Below are 20334 nucleotides of genomic sequence, written 5' to 3'. Positions count from 1 at the left end.
CCACATATAGATGCTATGAATGGGACCAGAGATTATGACAGGATTGTACTAGGAAGCCAGAAAACTCCAGCAACTGCAGACAGGGTTGAAATTCTACACAGGCAAAGGAGAGGACCCCTGGAAGATAAACAGACTGCTCCTTCCATCAAAACCCCTATAATAGGAGGAAAACCCAAGGCTGATGGAGAAGAGTGGAAATGGTGCAAAGAGGAAACAAGGAACTTCAAGAACTACACCAACTTGGGACTTCCCTGGTGGTCCAGTGGCTAAGACTCTGAGCTCCCAAAGCAAGGGATGCAGGTTTGATCCCTGGTTAGGGAACTAGGTTCCCACTTGCCATAACTAAAGATTCCACAGACTGCAGAACAACAACAAAAAGATCCTGCCTGTCATAACTGAAAAGGATTGCAAATGCTGCAACAAAGTTCATGTGTGCTACAACCAAGACTGAGTGCAACTTAACTAATTAATTAAAAAAGGACTAGATCAACATTCCACAGCTGGGTCCCCAGTATGCTAGTCACCTGACTAGTTTGCTTGTTGCCACTTTCCAGCCTCTTTCTATTCTGCTTTATATCTCAAAGACCTGGAAAATCCAAAAGTTACATTTCCTAGACTTCCCTTCATGCTGGATTAGTTCGGGTCTTACCAATGGAAAGCTCTAGAAGAAAGCAGAAGTGTGAGGAAGGAATTTCTTATCTTTTTTCTGCTCCTAGTAGCATGTCTGTCTGTTATGTTGTCAAAAGTGTGTAGCCTGACATTTGAGTGGCCTTTGAAGTTTCTGCAGAGCATCAGAGATTTTGGATAGCAGTGTAGAGCTACTCTTGGACTCTGGTTTGCTCACTCTTTTTTTTTTTCTCCCCAACGGTATAAAAAGAGCTTCTGATCATTATTAATATCAAGGATACATCAACTTCCTCCTTCCTCCAATAGTCCTGAAACTTTTGTAACAAATTATTTGTATTTGTTTTCAATATTTATAATGATTTTAGTTTTTATGCATGGAAGATGAGAGACACGCTGAGAGATTTTTCATGAGAGGTTAGTCTTGCATATTGAGAGAAAGGGCGATACTAGTTTAGCTAAATTAAAGTGACATCACTGGTACACTGGGGTCGGGGAGAGGGACTAACTCAGCACAGTAGTGACTTTCTCTATTATTTTCTTCATCCTGGGAACTCTTTACTTTCCACATATAAGTGAAATGGGTAAAGAAACACAATGGTAGAAATATTCAAATGCTGATGAATTAATTCCAATGATCACCACTTTTGTGTTCCCTTATTTTTAAAATTGACATAATACTAAAACTTTAGTTCGTAGAGTTGTTATGAGATTTAAATGAGTTAAAGTAAATAAAGTACTTAGTATGAGCTCTAAAATATAGAAAGAAACGGTAGTATTAGTAACAGAAGATGCAGAAGTAATTTTGAGTGGTAGTCACTCAGATTTCTGATTTAAGTGCTGTGAGATAATAAATGGATATTGTTTTAAGTTACTAAATTTCTGATAGCTTGTACAGCAAATCCTAACAACTTCCTATCTGATTAACATGAAACCACATTCCACCTTCAAGTCTGCAACCCACATTTTAGTATGGTTTCCGTCTAAACAAAGTTTCCTTCTAAAACACACCTTGTTTATATCATCTCACCTCAAAGAACCCACAGTATACTCATTAAAATGTTCCAATTTTAACTGCTTAATATAATACAGTAATGTACTATCAAGTTACAAAGATTTTGTAAATGGCAAATCTACATTCAATTCACAGCTCAAACATATGTTGTGACAGTAAGCAAAGGACTTAAAATTCTGATTTTTTAGAGTCGTTGTCAATTTAAAAGATGAGTCACACACACATTGGTAGACTGCTGGGCAACTTCTAACCAAGATTTTTTTTTTTTTGAGAATTTTTTTGGTGGACAGAAAGTTTTAGTACAATTTGAAAATGTAATGCCTTTTAGGTAGGACAAACATTCCAAGATTCACCATAATTCCCACCCATTCCTCTTGTCTTAATCTTTTATCTATTTTCCCATTACTATCTGACTCTTCAAATAATTAGATGATGCTTCATCTGGACAAGAACTTTAAAGAACAAAATTAAGTAATTTTGAGAAAAATCTAAAATTTGAGGAAGAAGAGAGAAAACTGAACAGGAACAACCAGAACATTAGGGCAAAAATCAAAAGGACTGATAACCATCCTAAATAATTGTATAGCATTATCAACATGAAATAGACTTTTCCAAAGTAACAACAGCAAAAACACTTTTCAATCAATGATGCTAGAGAAAATTCTGAATTATCTTTTTCCAAAAAAACTGATATAATATAATTCAGTTCAGTCACTCAGTCGTGTCCGACTCTTTGCGACCCCATCAACTGCAGCACGCCAGGCCTCCCTGTCCATCACCAACTCCCGGAGTCCACCCAAACCCATATCCATCGAGTTGGTGATGCCATCCAACCATCTCATCCTCTGTCGTCCCCTTCTCCTCCCGCCCCCAATCCTACCCAGCATTAGGGACTTTTCCAATGAGTCAACCCTTCCCATGAGGTGGCCAAAGTATTGGAGTTTCAGCTTCAACATCAGACCTTCCAATGAACACCCAGGATTGATCTCTTTTAGGATGGATTGATTGGATCTCCTTGCAGTCCAAGGGACTCTCAAGAGTCTTCTCCAACACCACAGTTCAAAAGCATCAATTCTTCGGCGCTCAGCTTTCTTCACCGTCCAACTCTCACATCCATACATGAACACTGGAAAAACCATAGCCTTGAGTAGATGGACTTTTGTTGGCAAAGTAATGTCTCTGCTTTTAAATATGCTATCTAGGTTGGCCATAACCTTCCTTCCAAGGAGTAAGCGTCTTTTAATTTCATGGCTGCAATCACCATCTGCAGTGATTTTGGAGCCCCAAAAAATAAAGTCTGACACTGTTTCCACTGTTTCCCCATCTATTTCCCATGAATTGATGGGATCAGATGCCATGATCTTAGTTTTCTGAACATTGAGCTTTAAGCCTACTTTTTAACTCTCCTCTTTCACCTTCATCAAGAGGCTCTTTAGTTCTTCTTCACTTTCTGCCATAAGGGTGGTGTCATCTTCATATCTGAGGTTATTGATATTTCTCCCGGCAATCTTGATTCCAGCTTGTGTTTCTTCCAGCCCAGCGTTTCTCATGATGTCCTCTGTATATAAGTTAAATAAGCAGGGTGGCAATATACAGCCTTGACGTACTCCTTTTCCTATTTGGAACCAGTCTGTTGTTCCATGTCCAGTTCTAACGGTTGCTTCCTGATCTGCATACAGGTTTCTCAAGAGACAGGTCAGATGGTCTGGTATTCCCATCTCTTTCAGAATTTTCCACAGTTTATTGTGACCCACACAGTCAAAGGCTTTGGCATACATAGTCAATAAAGCAGAAATAGATGTTTTTCTGGAACACTCTTGCTTTTTCGATGATCCAGCGGATATTGGCAATTTGATCTCTGGTTCCTCTGCCTTTTCTAAAACCAGCTTGAACATCTGGAAGTTCATGATTCACGTATTGCTGAAGCCTGGCTTGGAGAATTTTGAGCATTACTTTACTAGCATGTGAGATGAGTGCCATTGTGCAGTAGTTTGAGCATTCTTTGGCATTGCCTTTCTTTGGGATTGGAACGAAGACTGACCTCTTCCAGTCCTGTGGCCACTGCTGAGTTTTCCAAATTTGCTGGCATATCGAGTGCAGCACTTTCACAGCATCACCTTTGAGGACTTGAAATAGCTCAACTGGAATTCCATCACCTCCACTAGCTTTGTTCATAGTGATGCTTTCTAAGGCCCACTTGACTTCACATTCCAGGATGTCTGGCTCTAGGTGAGTGATCACACCATCGCGATTATCTGGGTCGTGAAGATCTTTTTTGTACAGTTCTTCTGTGTATTCTTGCCACCTCTTCTTAATATCTTCTGCTTCTGTTAGGTCCATACCATTTCTGTCCTTTATCGAGCCTATCTTTGCATGAAATATTCCTTTGGTATCTCTAATTTTCTTGAAGAGATCGCTAGTCTTTCCCATTCTGTTGTTTTCCTCTATTTCTTTGCACTGATCGCTGAGGAAGGCTTTCTTATCTCTCCTTGTTATTCTTTGGAACTCTGCATTCAGATGGGAATATCTTTCCTTTTCTCCTTTGCTTTTCGCTTCTCTTCTCTTCCAAGCTATCTGTAAGGCCTCCTCAGACAGCCATTTTGCTTTTTTGCATTGCTTTTCCATGGGGATTTTCTTGATCCCTGTCTCCTGTACAATATCACGAACCTCTGTCCATAGTTCATCAGGCACTCTGTCTATCAGGTCTAGACCCTTAAATCTATTTGTCACTTCCACTGTATACTCATAAGGGATTTGATCTAGGTCATACCTGAATGGTCTAGTGGTTTTCCCTACTTTCTTCAATTTAAGTCTGAATTTGGCAATAAGCAGTTCATGATCCGAGCCACAGTCTGCTTCCGGTCTTGTTTTTGCTGACTGTATAGAGCTTCTCCATCTTTGGCTGCAAAGAATATAATCAATCTGATTTCGGTGTTGACCATCTGGTGATGTCCACATGTAGAGTCTTCTCTTGTGTTGTTGGAATTACTGAAGAATAATTAGAAGTTATTAAAGAATATACAGTGAAAATGTATGAAAATTTTATTTTTGTGTTTAAGTTGATTTTTATGTAAGTCTTGTAGAATTAATGAGGATACTTGGGACTCAATTTTGTTTATGGTCCACAACATAGAAAATGTTTCCAAGGATTGAACAAACATAAGAGCCATTGAAAGTCTTTGTGACAAAAAAAGAAAACAACCATATTTACAGTGATGCCAAAGTCTGAATACATAAAAGTATTTCCATTTAAAGTGAAAGTGGAAGTCACTCAGTCTTGTTTTACTCTTTTACAACCCCATGAACTGTAACCTGCCAGTGCTCCTCTGTCCATGGAATTCTCCAGGCCAGAATACTGGAGTGTGTAGCTGTTCCCAGGGTATTTTCTCAACCTAGGGATAAAACTCAGGTCTCCTGCATTGCAGGTTGATTCTTTCCCCTCTGAGCCACCAGGGAAGCCCATTTCCCTTTATGACTTAGACATTTTCTCCCTTGACATTTATCAAAGAAAATACCACAAGTATTAACACTGGCAGATGATTCATTTGTTTAGAAATAAAAAATGTCTTTTAGGAAAAACTGTAAGTTAGCCAAAGGAAAAATGATGTGCAATTACAGTTCTTTATTCAAAATGTCTTGGAAAATAACATTTTGAGCATTCTTTTGAATCTTAAAGTCTCATTAGTATTTGATTAAATTTCCCAATATAAGGTGAAAAGGTATGTGATGCTAATGAGGATAAAAGAAGAAAAAAAAAAGGCTTTATGAGAAATGGCCGCAGATTGAAAAATGATTAAGTGAAAATTTAATTAGTTGAACTCCCAACTGCTAACAATGGAATGACCAAGTTTATTTAATTTTTCTATTAATAAATTTAAGTTAATCCTTGGAGTAAATTGATACTGGTGAAGAAAAATATTTAAGTTTTAATTATCCTGAGCTTCATGATTGGATACACAGTTTATGTTCAGCTTTTACCTCTTTGAAAATAAAGGGATTATCTATGACCTACAAGTGTCACATTCTAGGAGAAAAACATGTGAAAGCAGGGTTCTTCTTGGGTCTCTGCTGCTGCAGGGAAAATTCCTAACTTTAGAAAGATGGTACTATTTCCACTATGATCTACAAATGTTAGTAACTACTGGAATCCAAAAATATTATTAACTTTTTATTAATTTTTAAAACAAATAATTATACATTACCAAATGTGCTCATATAAATATTGTAGAACATTCAGGGCATTCTTTATTTAACCAATAGCATAAAAACAAATGTACTTTGAAATAAAAATGCAGAATTAGAACTACTAGAAATAAATGGAAATCTTTACAGCAAGCATTTTTTCACTCTCATTTATTAAAAATTACAACTGTCAATTTTTCAACTGCTTGCCAATAATTCTTTCCTATAGTTGAACAGAATTCCATTACCTCAGACTAAATATTAATACTAAATTATCACTCACATAGGATTAGCCAGTTTTTTTTTTTCTTGATATCCTCATTCCATTAGGCCAGATAACTGCCCAAAACAATTTTGGGAAAAGTGTTACTTGCTTATACCACTAACTAGGATTCTGATATAGATATTAATTTATTTAGCCAGGAATAAAATACTGATTGTCCTAAAAGCAAAAAATGTGAGACTTTTGTTTAATGAACAAACAAAACTCTGATGCTGTGTATACATCTATTATTTATCAAAAGCTAAAAGCTCTCCCTACCTACCGTGAATATACAAACACTACACGTAGAACAAGTCTCTTTGAGAACAACCTGAAGACTAGCAGAACAGCAGTTCTACAGCCAATAATATAAAGAACCACACAGAGTCAGTTAGAAGTAAACTTGTCAGGGCCCACACCCCTGGCAGGCAGTCCAGCTGAGAAAAGGGGTGTCACAAACTTAGTGAAAGTTAGTGAAAGTTAAAAATGATGTCACTCCTTAAGGAGTGAGTAGTTTGAGCCCCAGATTGGGCACCCCAGCCCTGGGGACAAGTGCAGGAAGATGACCTCTTTAACTTGTTTGGAAACCCAGCAGGGCTTGCAACTGGGAGAACCTGAAGACGGTAGGAAACTGACACTGCACTTAAAGGACACATGAACAAACTTACTCCCAGTCACAACACAGGGGCAGCAGAATGATAAGCACTTGGCAAGGTTGCCAGAACACCCCCAGGCCTACTCCTGGCTCTGGCTCCAACCCCACCTGCCAAGGAAGTGGCCTCAAGCATGCCCTGGGAAAACCTCTGCCTGCATGGGACCCAATTCTACCTTACTGGCTCCAGCTCACCTCCCCCAAAGTGACAGTTTCCAACACTGTCTGCAAGAAGCTTTGGTCTATACTGGACTCGGGCTGTAGGCACCCTCCCCAACTCTGCTAAGAAAGCTGCTTCTGACACATCCTGGGAAAAGCCCTGACATCCGCTAGGCTCCATTTCCAATTCTCATTACCCAGCCAAGATGCTGGCTTCCGAGTTGCCCCAGGAAAACCCACTGTCTGTGCTAGCTTCAGATTCAGCACTCCCACCAAAGCCACCAGGTATACACAGCTTGCATAGGGATGCTCCCACAAAAGGACATGCTTTCAAGGCCTGTAAAAGTGACTGTTTCACCTAATACCATAGAAACAGACACAGAAGATCAAACAAAATTAGGGAACAAAGGAGTATCTTCCAAATATAAGAACAAGATAAAATCTTGGGGGAGGGGGTGGAACTAATAAAGTAATTTACCCAGTAAAGTGCAAAGCCAAGGCCATAAAAATGCTCACTGAACTTAGCAGAAAATGAAGGAACACAGTGAGAATGTCAACAAATAATTAGAATTATATAAAAGAACTGATTCATGTCAATGTATGCAAAACCAGTACAATATTGTAAAGTAATTAGCCTCCAATTAAAATAAATAAATTTATAAAAAAAAAAAAACGAACTGATCTGAGCAATCAGAATGCATTAACTAAAATGAAAAATATACCATAGGGAATCAACAATAGATTCAGAAGCGTGGAAGACTAGATCAACAATTTGGAAGACAGAGTAGTGGAATTCACTCAAGCAGAACAGCAAAAAAGAGAAAGAAAAATTTAAATGAGGATAGTTTAAGGTACCTTTGAGACAATATCAGACATACTAATATTCTCACATTGTAGGGTTCCCAGAAAGAGAAAATGGGACAGAAAATTTATTTGATGGAATAATGGCTGAAAATTTCCCTAAACCTAAAGAAGGAAACAAATATCCAAGTTCAGGAAGCAAAGCATCCCAAACAAGATGAACCCAGAAAGACTCATGTAAAGACATATCATAATTAAAAATGTCAAAAAATAAAAATTAAGAGAGAACTTTTAAGTCAGCAAGATAAGTAGTCTCATACAAGAGAACTCCCATAAGGTTAACAGCTGATTTTTTTTTTTTCAGGAGAAATCATGGAGGTAGAAGGAAGTAGCATGATATATTTAAAACACAAAAGCCTTCAACCAAGGATACTCTACTCAACAGATTATCCTCTGAAATTGAAGGAGATCAAACATTTCCCAAGAAGCAAAAACTGAGTTCATCACCAGTAAACCATTCTTACAAGAAATGTTAAAAATACCTATCAATAATCAGTCTAAATGTAAATGAACTGAAAGCCCAAATCCAAAAACAAAGTGATCCAATAGATTAAAGAAAACAAACAAACAACAACAACAAAAAAGACCTATTAAAATGCTACCTGTAAGAGAAAATTTAGAGTTGAAGATGCACACAGATTGAAAGTGAGAGGATGGAAAAAAAGATATAACAAGAAAAAAGAAATTAAAAGAAACCTGAGGTAGCAATGGTCATATCAGACAAAATAAACTTTAATATAAAAACTGAAATAATGACAAAAAGGGGCACTACATAATGATAAAGGGGACAATCCAACAAGAGGATATAATGTTCATAAAAATAAATGTTTATAACATATAACGTTGGAACACCTAAATATATAAAGCAAATATAAAGAGACATAAAAAGAAAAACTAACAACAATACAATAGTAGTGGGGAACTTTAAACCCCATCTATTAATATATCAGTGAAGATCATCCAGACAGAAAATAAAGAAAAGTAATGTTTAATTACATATTTAACCAGATGCTCTAACATGATAATAGATAACTGAACAGCATTCTATTAGAAAACAGCACAATGTATTATTTTTGAATGCATATAGACATTCTCAAGGATAGATTACATATTAGGCCACTAAATAAGTTTCAATGTATTTAAGAAGACTGAAATACAATTAACCTTTTTTGACCACAATGGAATGAAACTAGAAATCAATTACAGGAGGAAAACTGAAAAAATAAAAAAAATAAAAAAATCACAAATAATTCAAGACTAAAAACATACTACTAAAAAAATCATTGTGTCAACAAAGAAATAAAAAGGAAAATAAAGATATACCTTGAGACAAATGAAAATGAAAACACAACTTTCCAAAATCTATGGGATACTGTTCTAAGAGGAAAGTTTACAATAATATAAGTATAAATCAGGAAGTGAGAAAAAACTAAAATAAGCCCCTAACTTTGCATCTAAAGCAGCTAGAATAAAAAAAGCTTAAAATTACCAGAAGGTAATAAATAACAAATGTCACTGTGAAATAAATTACATGTAAAGCAATTATCCTTCAATAAAAAATAAATTAATGAAAAAAAATTACATGGAGACCAACCAAAAAATACTAGAAAAGATCCATAAAACAGAGAGCTGTTTTTTCAAAAAGCTAGGTAAAATTGATAAAACTTTAAGCAAATAAACTCTATATCACAGAGTAGCAAATAAAAGTAGAAATAAAAGAGAAAATGTTACAACCAATGACAGAGAAAAACAATCATAAGCAAATACTCTGAACAGTTGTTCTCCAATGAATTGGACTACCTAGGAGAAATGGGTAAATTCATAGAAACATACAAATCCAAGACTAAATCAAAAAGAAATAGATAATGTGAAAAGATTGAATGTCAGTCATGAAATTTACTCAGTAAACAAAAAAACCCCAACAAACAGAAGTTCAATACTAGACTGATTCACGGGGAATTCTACAAAAAATTTAAAGAAGAGCTAATACTGATCCTTCTCAAATTATTCCAAAAATTGTAGAAAAGGGAACACTTCCAAACTCATTCTCTAAGGCCAATATTACCCTGATACAAAAACAACACAAAAATAACACAAGAAAATAGATACAAAAATCCTCAACAAAATTCTAGCAAACTAAATTGAGTAATACATTATTTTATATATATATATATATATGTGTATATATATATATATATATAAAAGCAACATGAACCTAGAAGGTATCATGCTAAGTGAAATGTCAGATATAGAAAGACAAATGCTGTTATGTTTTCACTTATATTTGGAATCTAAAACAAAACAAAAGCAAGTAAGTGAATGAACATAAAGAAGAAAAAGTCTCAGAGATCAGAGAACAGAGGTTATCAGAGGAAAAGAATGTTGATAGCTGGGTGAAATGGGTGAATAGGATTCAGCTCAGTTCAGTTGCTCAGTCGTGTTCGACTCTTTGCATCCCCATGAATCGCAAAACGCCAGGCCTTCCTGTCCATCACCAACTCCCAGGGTTTACCCAAACCCATGTCAATCGAGTCGGTGATGCCATCCAACCATCTCTTCCTCTGTCGTCCCCTTCTCCTCCTGATCCCAATCCTTCCCAGCATTAGGGTCTTTTCCAATGAGTCAACTCTTCGCATGAGGTGGCCAAAGAATTGGAGTTTCAGCTTCAACATCAGTCCTTCCAATGAACACCCAGGACTGATCTCCTTTAGGATGGACTGGTTGGATCTCCTTGCAGTCCAAGGGACTCTCAAGAGTCTTCTCCAACACCACAGTTCAAAAGTATCAATTCTTCGGTGCTAAGCTTTCTTCACCGTCCAACTCTCACATCCATACATGAACACTGGAAAAACCATAGCGTTGAGTAGATGGACTTTTGTTGGCAAAGTAATGTCTCTGATTTTAAATATGCTATCTAGGTTGGTCATAACCTTCCTTCCAAGGAGTAAGTGTCTTTTAATTTCATGGCTGCAATCACCATCTGCAGTGATTTTGGAGCCCCCAAAAATAAAGTCTGACACTGTTTCTCCTGTTTCCCCATCGATTTCCCATGAATTGATGGGACCAGATGCCATGATCTTAGTTTTCTGAATGTTGAGCTTTAAGCCAACTTTTTCACTCTCCTCTTTCACCTTCATCAAGAGGCTCTTCAGTTCTTCTTCACTTTCTGCCATAAGGGTGGTGTCATCTTCATATCTGAGGTTATTGATATTTCTCCCGGCAATCTTGATTCCAGCTTGTGTTTCTTCCAGCCCAGCGTTTCTCATGATGTCCTCTGTATATAAGTTAAATAAGCAGGGTGACAATATACAGCTTTGATGTACTCCTTTTCCTATTTGGAACCAGTCTGTTGTTCCATGTCCAGTTCTAACGGTTGCTTCCTGACCTGCATACAGGTTTCTCAAGGGACAGGTCAGATGGTCTGGTATTCCCATCTCTTTCAGAATTTTCCACAGTTTATTGTGATCTACACAGTCAAAGTATTTGGCATAGTCAATAAGGCAGAAATAGATGTTTTTCTGGAACTCTCTTGCTTTTTCGATGGTCCAGCGGATATTGGCAATTTGATCTCTGGTTCCTCTGCCTTTTCTAAAACCAGCTTGAACATCTGGAAGTTCATGATTCACGTATTGCTGAAGCCTGGCTTGAACAATTTTGAGCATTACTTTAATAGCGTGCGAGATGAGTACAATTGTGTGATAGTTTGAGTATTCTTTGGCATTGCCTTTCTTTGGGATTGGAATGAAAACTGACCTCTTCCAGTCCTGTGGCCACTGCTGAGTTTTGCAGATTTGCTGGAATATTGAGTGCAGCACTTTCACAGCATCACCTTTGAGGATTTGAAATAGCTCAACTGGAATTCCATCACCTCCACTAGCTTTGTTCGTAATGATGCTTTCTTTCTAAGGCCCGCTTGACTTCACATTCCAGGATGTCTGGCTCTAGGTGAGTGATCACACCATTGTGAGTATCTGGGTCATGAAGATCATTTTTGTACAGTTCTTCTGTGTATTCTTGTCACCTCTTCTTAATATCTTCTGCTTCTGTTAGGTCCATACCATTTCTGTCCTTTATCGAGCCCATCTTTGCATGAAATGTTCCCTTGGTATCTCTAATTTGCTTGAAGAGATTTCTAGTCTTTCCCATTCTGTTGTTTTCCTCTATTTCTTTGCACTGATTGCTGAGGAAGGCTTTCTTATCTCTCCTTGTTATTCTTTGGAACTCTGCATTCAGATGGGAATATCTTTCATTTTCTCCTTTACTTTTCGCTTCTTTTCTTTTCCCAGCTATTTGTAAGGCCTCCTCAAAGAGCCGTTTTGCTTTTTTGCTTTCTTTTCCATGGAGATGGTCTTGATCCCTGTCTCCTGTACAATGTCACAAACCTCTGTCCATAGTTCATCAGGCACTCTGTCTATCAGATCTAGTCCTTTAAATCTGTTTCTCATTTCCACTGTATAATCATAAGGGATTTGATTTAGGTCATACCTGAATGGTCTAGTGGTTTTCCCTACTTTCTTCAATTTAAGTCTGAATTTGGCAATAAGGAGTTCATGATCTGAGCCACAGTCTACTCTCGGTCTTTTTTTTGCTAACTGTTTTGAGCTTCTCCATCTTTGAATAGGATTAAAAATCTGCACTCTACCAAGTATAAAATATATAACTGGGATACAATGTACAACACAGGGAATATAGTCAATAATATTATTATAAATATGTGTGGTGCATAATCTATAAAATTATTGAATTACTATTGTATACCTGAAACACATAATTATATGTCATCTGTACTTCAAGTTTTTTTAAAAAAAGCTAAAATCCTAAAATCTCTTTGTGAAAGTTCTTGGAAAAGTCCCAGCTAGTATTATTAAGGATTGAGGATAACCTATTAGTAAGGGGGATTTTTTTTTTCCCCAAACAGGTAATTTTTAAAAATCACCATCAAATAAGTAAGAGCTTTTCAAGAATGACTACACCACCTTTGGTGATAAAGACTCTTTGTCGGATGTCAGTACTGAAGGCTTACTTCTTTCTCAGGAACACATTCTGCCTGGATGATTTGTAAGGGTTATTAAAACAGAGAACAAACGGGAAGAACAGACTCCTCAGCTCTAGCACATGTCCACCCTTATTAAAGCTGAGTAATTAGTCCTCCAGTAAATACTATTAGTGCCTAAAGAACAATGATAGGATGGCTCGAGAACAAAAGATTCACTCACAAACAAAATGATACCTGTCTTCTCACACTCACTAGCCACTCTTATCCCAGTTTTGGAATCCATTTTAAAGTTCAGAATGTAAAACCAGTGATCTTCAGATAAATTTTCTTCAAACAATATGGTAATAAACAATATAAAGAACATGTGTCAAGTTTATCATAACACAAACAAAATAAAATAATGTTTTATAAATAATATAAAACTTGAAATTCCAGCGAATTTACATTTATGTCAGGTTAGCTTTTCATTTTGTGAATTTTAGAGGGATGGATCATTCAATATTTCGATTCAGTCTCACTGATGAAATGTCATCAGAAAATAGGAGATAGAATCTTAACTCTGCCTTCATAACACTAAAATGATTTAGGAAACAAAAGCTCTCAAGTCTCAAAGGAACTACTTTAAAAATCAGCACATTTGTAGATTTTAAAGATTATTAACTATATAGTGTCTTTGATTAATATCTTAAATTTAGTCAAAACTCAGGAAAACAAAACAAAATAAATAGTGGGAAATATGTTCTTTTAGTGTTACACCATGACATAGTTTAACAAACCCACACAAGAGTTACTGAACTCTCTAAGACAATATACCTGTATTTGATCTTTCAGGTTAACCTGTAGATTTCTATCCAGTAGAGAAGATTCACCTAAAGGTTATGGTTTAATTACCTTGTAAGATACAATAATAAACTTTGTATATATCTAACTTAGCACTCTTATTCTAACATTTTAAAATACTTTTTCAAAATCCCTGTATCTCAAAGGTACTTGAAGCCATGTTTGCCATCTTGTTGTTCCTACCTAATTAATGATTTGAATAAAATAGTCATCATATTGTATTTGTATGAGGGTCATAGTTTTAATTTTCTTGAAAAGCATATTACCTGAAAAGTAATGAAAACTTTTTGAAAATGATAATTTATCACCTGTACAGATTATGGTCAGAGTTATTAGAAATAAAGTCCATTATATTAATAAAATAAAGCAGCAGGGACATTGAATAATAAAATTTAGGGACATATTAGGCAACTGTATTTTCCTGTCTCAAAATATTTTTGTTCTGCTCTTCTGCCTAGTGGAACTTGAAAGAAAAAAAAAAAAAGATGGGGAGAGGAAAAAAGGGAAAGAGAAAAGAACCTCTCATTCTGTTCAAACTGTTTTTTTTTCTTCAAAAGATGTATTCCATAATTCTAAACATATACTGCTGTGCATTATCACATTTTGTGTACTTTATTTAAGGTGTATATAACTTGAGTAGTCTATGAATTTGCTAAAGAATTGTTGACAATCAGGATACTATCTACACACTGAAAACAATCTTGAAGATACATGGGAACAAATTTGTATATTACTGTGTTAAATTTATGTTAAGCTAAACATTATGGAATATCTTATGTTCCAAAGTTTAAAACATCAGAAATGACTGATATCTCATGGATAAAACAGATATTAAATAAAAAATAACACTAATAAGACTAAATTATAAATGAGATGGAGAAATGCATGATACTATGGTAGTAATTATGGGGGAACTAAAATAATGAGAAAGAAGAACTGATATCTGATGGAAAAATAAAAAATAAAATTTATAAAAACACAGGATTACTTAGTTTTCAGAGTCCCTTACATTCTTGTAAATCATAATTAAGTAATACACACACACACACACACACACACACACACATATATATAGCATCAAATTTGCATCCAACAGAAATGATTTTCATTGAAAATAAAATTAACCTGCCTACAGTAAATTTAACAAATAATGGCGTATTTTTCTCAAGCAAACAGACTTCCAGAGGTAGAAATCCAGTGATGGCTACAGATTCTCGGTGATGCTTTCATAAATATAAGATTTTTTTTCTCTCTCTCCTCCAACATCAACATTCTGTTTATTTTTATTCTATTGCTGTTGCATTAAGATCACAAAACTACTGCTACACTTCTAAATATCATTGTTCCAAGCAGGAAGAGGTGAATGGCTATACTATCTTGCAGACTCTATTTACATTCTATTGACAAAACTCTTTTGGAGTACCACCTATCAACACTCTTTAGAATAGCAACTGATATTTTAGCATTTTAGATTTTAAATCAATATATGTCTTTTTATTTTCTCTTCCCTTTCTGTTTAGATTATTTTTATGCTTTATGTGTTTTAGGAAATTACTTCAGAAAACCATAAGAAAAGCATCATAAAATTAGGTAGTTCTTCATGTGTATGAAAGAAATATGTGATTTATATATATAAAGAGTTGAACATGACCATGCAGCTGAGCACCAATAATGAAGGAAGATAGACTAGATAGTAAGTAAAATATTTTTTTTTAAGAAGGAAAAAGGCTTAGTAGTGTAGACTTGCCATGATAACAGAAATGAGAAGCCCTGTTAGCATCTTGAGGTAAAATATATTTCTCCCAGATTTTCATAGGGAGTGTTTCCCATAGGACACTCTATAGAGTCATAAAATTATAAGCATACTTTATCAAATATATGAGGCAATGAAAGGGAGCAGGACCCTGTGGTCCTCCCAGGTACACGTCCTTTCCAGGCCCTCTGTATCTCATTTGTAGGAAAGAGTTTCATTCAGCTTCTTTGCCCTTCCTTTAGTTCCAAAGGTCAGGTGGAAACAGTTGCTTATCAGGAAAGGGAGAAAATGCAGAAACAAGGAAGGAGCAACAACAACAACAAAAAAAAACAAGAGTGTGATGATAAAGCAGTGTCCTTGTTCCGTCTCATGGTGATTGCAGCCATGAAATTAAAAGACGCTTAGTCCTTGGAAGGAAGGTTATGACCAACCTAGATAGCATATTGAAAAGCAGAGACATTACTTTGCCAACAAAGGTCCGTCTAGTTAAGGCTATTGTTTTTCCAGTGGTCATGTATGGATGTGAGAGATGGACGGTGAAGAAAGCTGAGCACCGAAGAATTGATGCGTTTGAACTGTGGTGTTGGAGAAGACTCTTGAGAGTCCCTTGGACTGCAAGAAGATCCAACCAGTCCATCCTAAAGGAGATCAGTCCTGGGTGTTCATTGGAAGGACTGATGTTGAAGCTGAAACTCCAATACTTTGGCCACCTCATGCGAAGAGTTGACTCATTGGAAAAGATCCTAATGCTGGGAAGGATTGGGATGAGGAGGAGAAGGGGGCGACAGAGGAAGAGATGGTTGGATGGCATCACCGACTCAATGGACATGGGTTTGAGTGGACTCCTGGAGTTGGTGATGGATAGGGAGGCCTGGCGTGTTGTGATTCATGGGGCCGCAAAGAGTCGGACACGACTGAGCGACTGAACTGAACTGAACTGTTCCTTCTCAAGGAATAGACATAGCAATATCTTTTATTTCTTCTGCAGTGACTAAGACTTCCAACTAGATAGAGGATGGTAAATTCAGGCTGAGAACAAGATTCCTGGAGCACCGCCCTGTTATCTCACCACCAACCAATCAGAACAAAGTTTGCACACAGTGGAGGATAACGAACACTGACCCACTCCCAAAAGGATGAACGTCACTTTCTTGCTTTTGAAACTTTCATGGTTGAGCAGAATCTTCAGAGTTGGTTTTTGGAAACGAGTCTACCTTCCCTCCAGTTTGCTGGCCTCCTGAGTAAAGCAGTCTTTCCTTTTCCAACCAACATTTGTCTCTTGAGTATTGCCTTTTCAGTGGCAAGCAGCTGAACCTGTTTGGTAACAGTAATATAGAGAAAGGCTAAGATATTAATTATAACTTTATCTGAGTGATAAAATCTGAGGTTCATTTTATTGCTGTTTAATTTTTTTCTAAGCATTTAGATTTTCAAAATTTTTATGATAACATTAATTTTATAACAAAAAATTAAAACCAAATAAACAGACAAACCATTATGCATTCTCCAGAGCCAGATTGACTTTCTTTGTTGTCAAGACTTCCCTAATTTCCCCTAACAGATGTCATTGTTTTTGCTTCCCAGTTCCTCACTTCTGTGGTGTATGTTTCCCATGGTACTTTTCACAATCTACTGTGAACCAGAGAAAACTGTGTAATTGTCTTAGCTAGCCTACACCAAATTACATTCTGTTTTGTTTGCTGCTGTGCTTAATATAATGCCTTTAGTAGACATTTAAGAAGAATTTGTTCAATGCATATATTATTTCTGTCTCAAATTTATTCTCATTTGTCTATATATATTTATTGGAGTATAATTGTTTTACAATGTTGTATTAGTTTCTGCTACACAACAAAATGAATCAACTATATGTGTGTATATATATATATATATGTATATGTGTGTATGTATATATATATATATATATCCCCTCCTCCTGAGCCTTCCTTCCACCTCTGCCCCCATCTCTCTAGGTCCTTACAGAACTCAGAGTTGAGCTTCCTATGCTTTATAGCAGGTTCCCAATAGCTATCTATTTTACACATGGTGTTATATTCATGTCACTACTATGGAATATTACTCAACCATTAATAGGAATGAAACTGGGTCATTTGCAGTGATGTGGGTCGATTTACAGTCTCATACAGAGTGAAGTAAGTCAGAAAGAGAAAAACAAATATTGCCTATTAATGCAGAATCTAGAAAAATGGTACCAATGAACTTATTTGCAGGGCAGTAATAGAGACATAGATGTAGTGAAGGAAGGTATGGACATGAGGTGGGAAGAGGGGAACCTGGTTTGACATAAATATACTACCATGTGTCAATATAGTTTTAAAAGAAACTTTATAAAATCAAATGGTGCAAGATCAAATGGTACAGGCATTCAAGAAACTATTCCCAACTGCTTATGGCATCTTGTGACAAAATTGATATTTAAGATTTTTTTCTTCTTCCTCTGATAATTGAAACTAGAGGTTGTAAACATGGAAAAACATGGAAAATGTACTGTGACTAATAAGTGTATCAATCATAATTATACATTCTCTTCATATTACTTAGTTATTCTTATTAGACTGACCTCTGATTTCATAGTCCCTTCTAGATCATCCTATTGTATATTATAATCAAATGAAAGGATGCGCTTTTTCTAACTAGGAAGACCTGCTACTCAAGCTTCCTCTGAGTTACTCATATTGTTATATTTTCTGCTACATAAATACTAGAATTTATAACATTTTCATTTAAATTTTAAAACATTTATTTAAAAGACTGACAAAACAAAGCACTGGTGGAAACTTGACACAACTGGAATTCTCATATATTACTAATAAAAATATAAAATGGAACAGCCACATGGAAAAACAGTTTGGTTATTTCTTATAAATGACATATACTTCTAATTCTTCACCAAGTTTGTCAGGCTTAAGCATCCATTTGCAATATTTCCCAATGGCTATAATGCATGCCATAAATTTAAGCCTCACTTTTATCTTCTGCCTTATCCCGATTACACTTCATTCATTCTGTCTTATAGGGAGGTTATTGATGATAAGGTTAGGAGATCAAGAAATGGCAAATGTAGGAGGGATTTTATGCCATCAACTGTGACATAATGCATTTTACACAAGCAACTCACCTTCATCATTTACTGTCTTTGGTTTGGGGTCTTATCTCTTACATTCTACTTATTTTGCTCCCCTGTTTGTGCTCTTTTGCCAAGGCCAGTGATTCTTAATTCAAGGCATCCCTCAGAACCATATGTGGACTTTTTTTTTTTGATAAAGACCTAGGCTGTACCATGTGGTCCATCAAATCCTGTACCTGCTGGGTGAGTGACCCATAACTCTAGGGCAATAATAACAAAGAAGTTCTCCCACTGTTGTCAAGGTTCTGAACCCCACATCAGGCCTCCCAGCCTGGGGATCCAACAAGGGGGCTGGGAATCCCCAGGGAATCTTGCCTTAAAGGCCAGAAGGATTTGACTATAGGACTTCAACAGGACTAGGGGAAACAGAGGCTCCAGTGTTGGAGGGCACAAACAAAATCTTGTGTGCACCAAGACTCAGAGGGAAGAAGTGACCACATAGGAAACTGAACCAAAACTATCTGCTAGTGTCAGAGGGCTTTCTGTGGAGTGGTGATCAGAGGAGCTTACCACAGGGATGGGGCACTGGCAGCAGAAGGCTGGGAAAGTCCCCCTTGGTGTAAGCCCTCCTGGAGTTCACCATTAACCCTACCATTGGCCTTGTAGACCCCAGGGCTGCGTCGTCTCAGGCCAAACAACTACCAGGGAGAGAGTGCAATCCCACCCACCAGCTGATAATTGGATTAAAGCTTTACTGAGCAAGGCCCTGCCCTCCAGAGCAAGACCCAGTTTTCCCATCATCAATCCTTCCCATTAGGAAGCTTACACAAGTCTTTCAGACTCCTCCATCAGAAGGCAGAAGAAGCAAGAAGAAGCACAGTCCCACAGCAGCTTAAACAAAACAAACAAACAAACAAAATATTACATAAAGTTAATCATGATGAAAAAGCAGAAAGTTTAGTCCCAGATGAAGGAACAAGATAAAACCCCGGGGCGGGGGGGTGGGGGGGAGCAAGACTTAATGAGGTGTATAAAGGAAACCCATTAGAAAAAGAATTCAGAATAATGATAGTGAAGATGACCCAGGATCTTGGGAAAACAATGGAGAAAATGCAAGAAATGTTTACCAAAGACTTACTTGAACTGAAGAACAAACAAACAGAGATGAATAATCCACTAGAAGGAATTAATAGCAGGATAAGTTAGTCACAAGAATAAATGACCTGGAGGACAAAATGCTGGAAATCACTGTCACAGAACAGAATATAAATAAATGAATGAAAAATAAAATGAAGACAGCCTAAGACCTCTGAAACAACATTAAATACACCAACATCCACATTATAGGGGTCCCAGAAGGAGAAAAGAGAGAGAAAGGACCTGAGAAAATATCTGAAGAGATAGTATCTGAAAAATTCCCTAACATGGAAAAGAAAATAGTCAACCAAATCTAGGAATCACAGAGAGTCCCAGGCAGGATAAACCCAAGGGGAACACACCAAGACATATAGTAATCAAACTGACAAAAATCAAAGACAATGAAAAAATATTAAAAGCAACAGGGAAAAGCAACAAATAATATACAAGAGAACTTCCATCAGGCTTTTTTTTTTCCAATTTATTTATTTTATTTGGAGGCTAATTACTTTACAATATTGTAATGGCTTTTGCCATACATTGATATGAATCAGCCATGGGTTTACATGTGTTCCCCATCCTGAACTCCCTTCCTACCTCCCTCCCCATCCCATCCCTCTGGGTCACTGGTTTCTCAACAGAAACTCTACAAGCCAGAATGGAATGGCGCAATATATTTAAAGTGATGAAAGGGAAGAAGCTACAGCTAAGAATAATCTACACAGCAAGACTCTCATTCAGATTTGGTGGAGAAATCAACAGCTT

Source organism: Giraffa tippelskirchi, chromosome 1, assembly GCF_054371585.1.
Source record: "Giraffa tippelskirchi isolate mGirTip1 chromosome 1, T2T-mGirTip1v1.2.pri, whole genome shotgun sequence".
NCBI classification, from domain to species: Eukaryota; Metazoa; Chordata; class Mammalia; order Artiodactyla; family Giraffidae; genus Giraffa; species Giraffa tippelskirchi.
Note: the sequence above shows the minus strand (reverse complement) of the source record.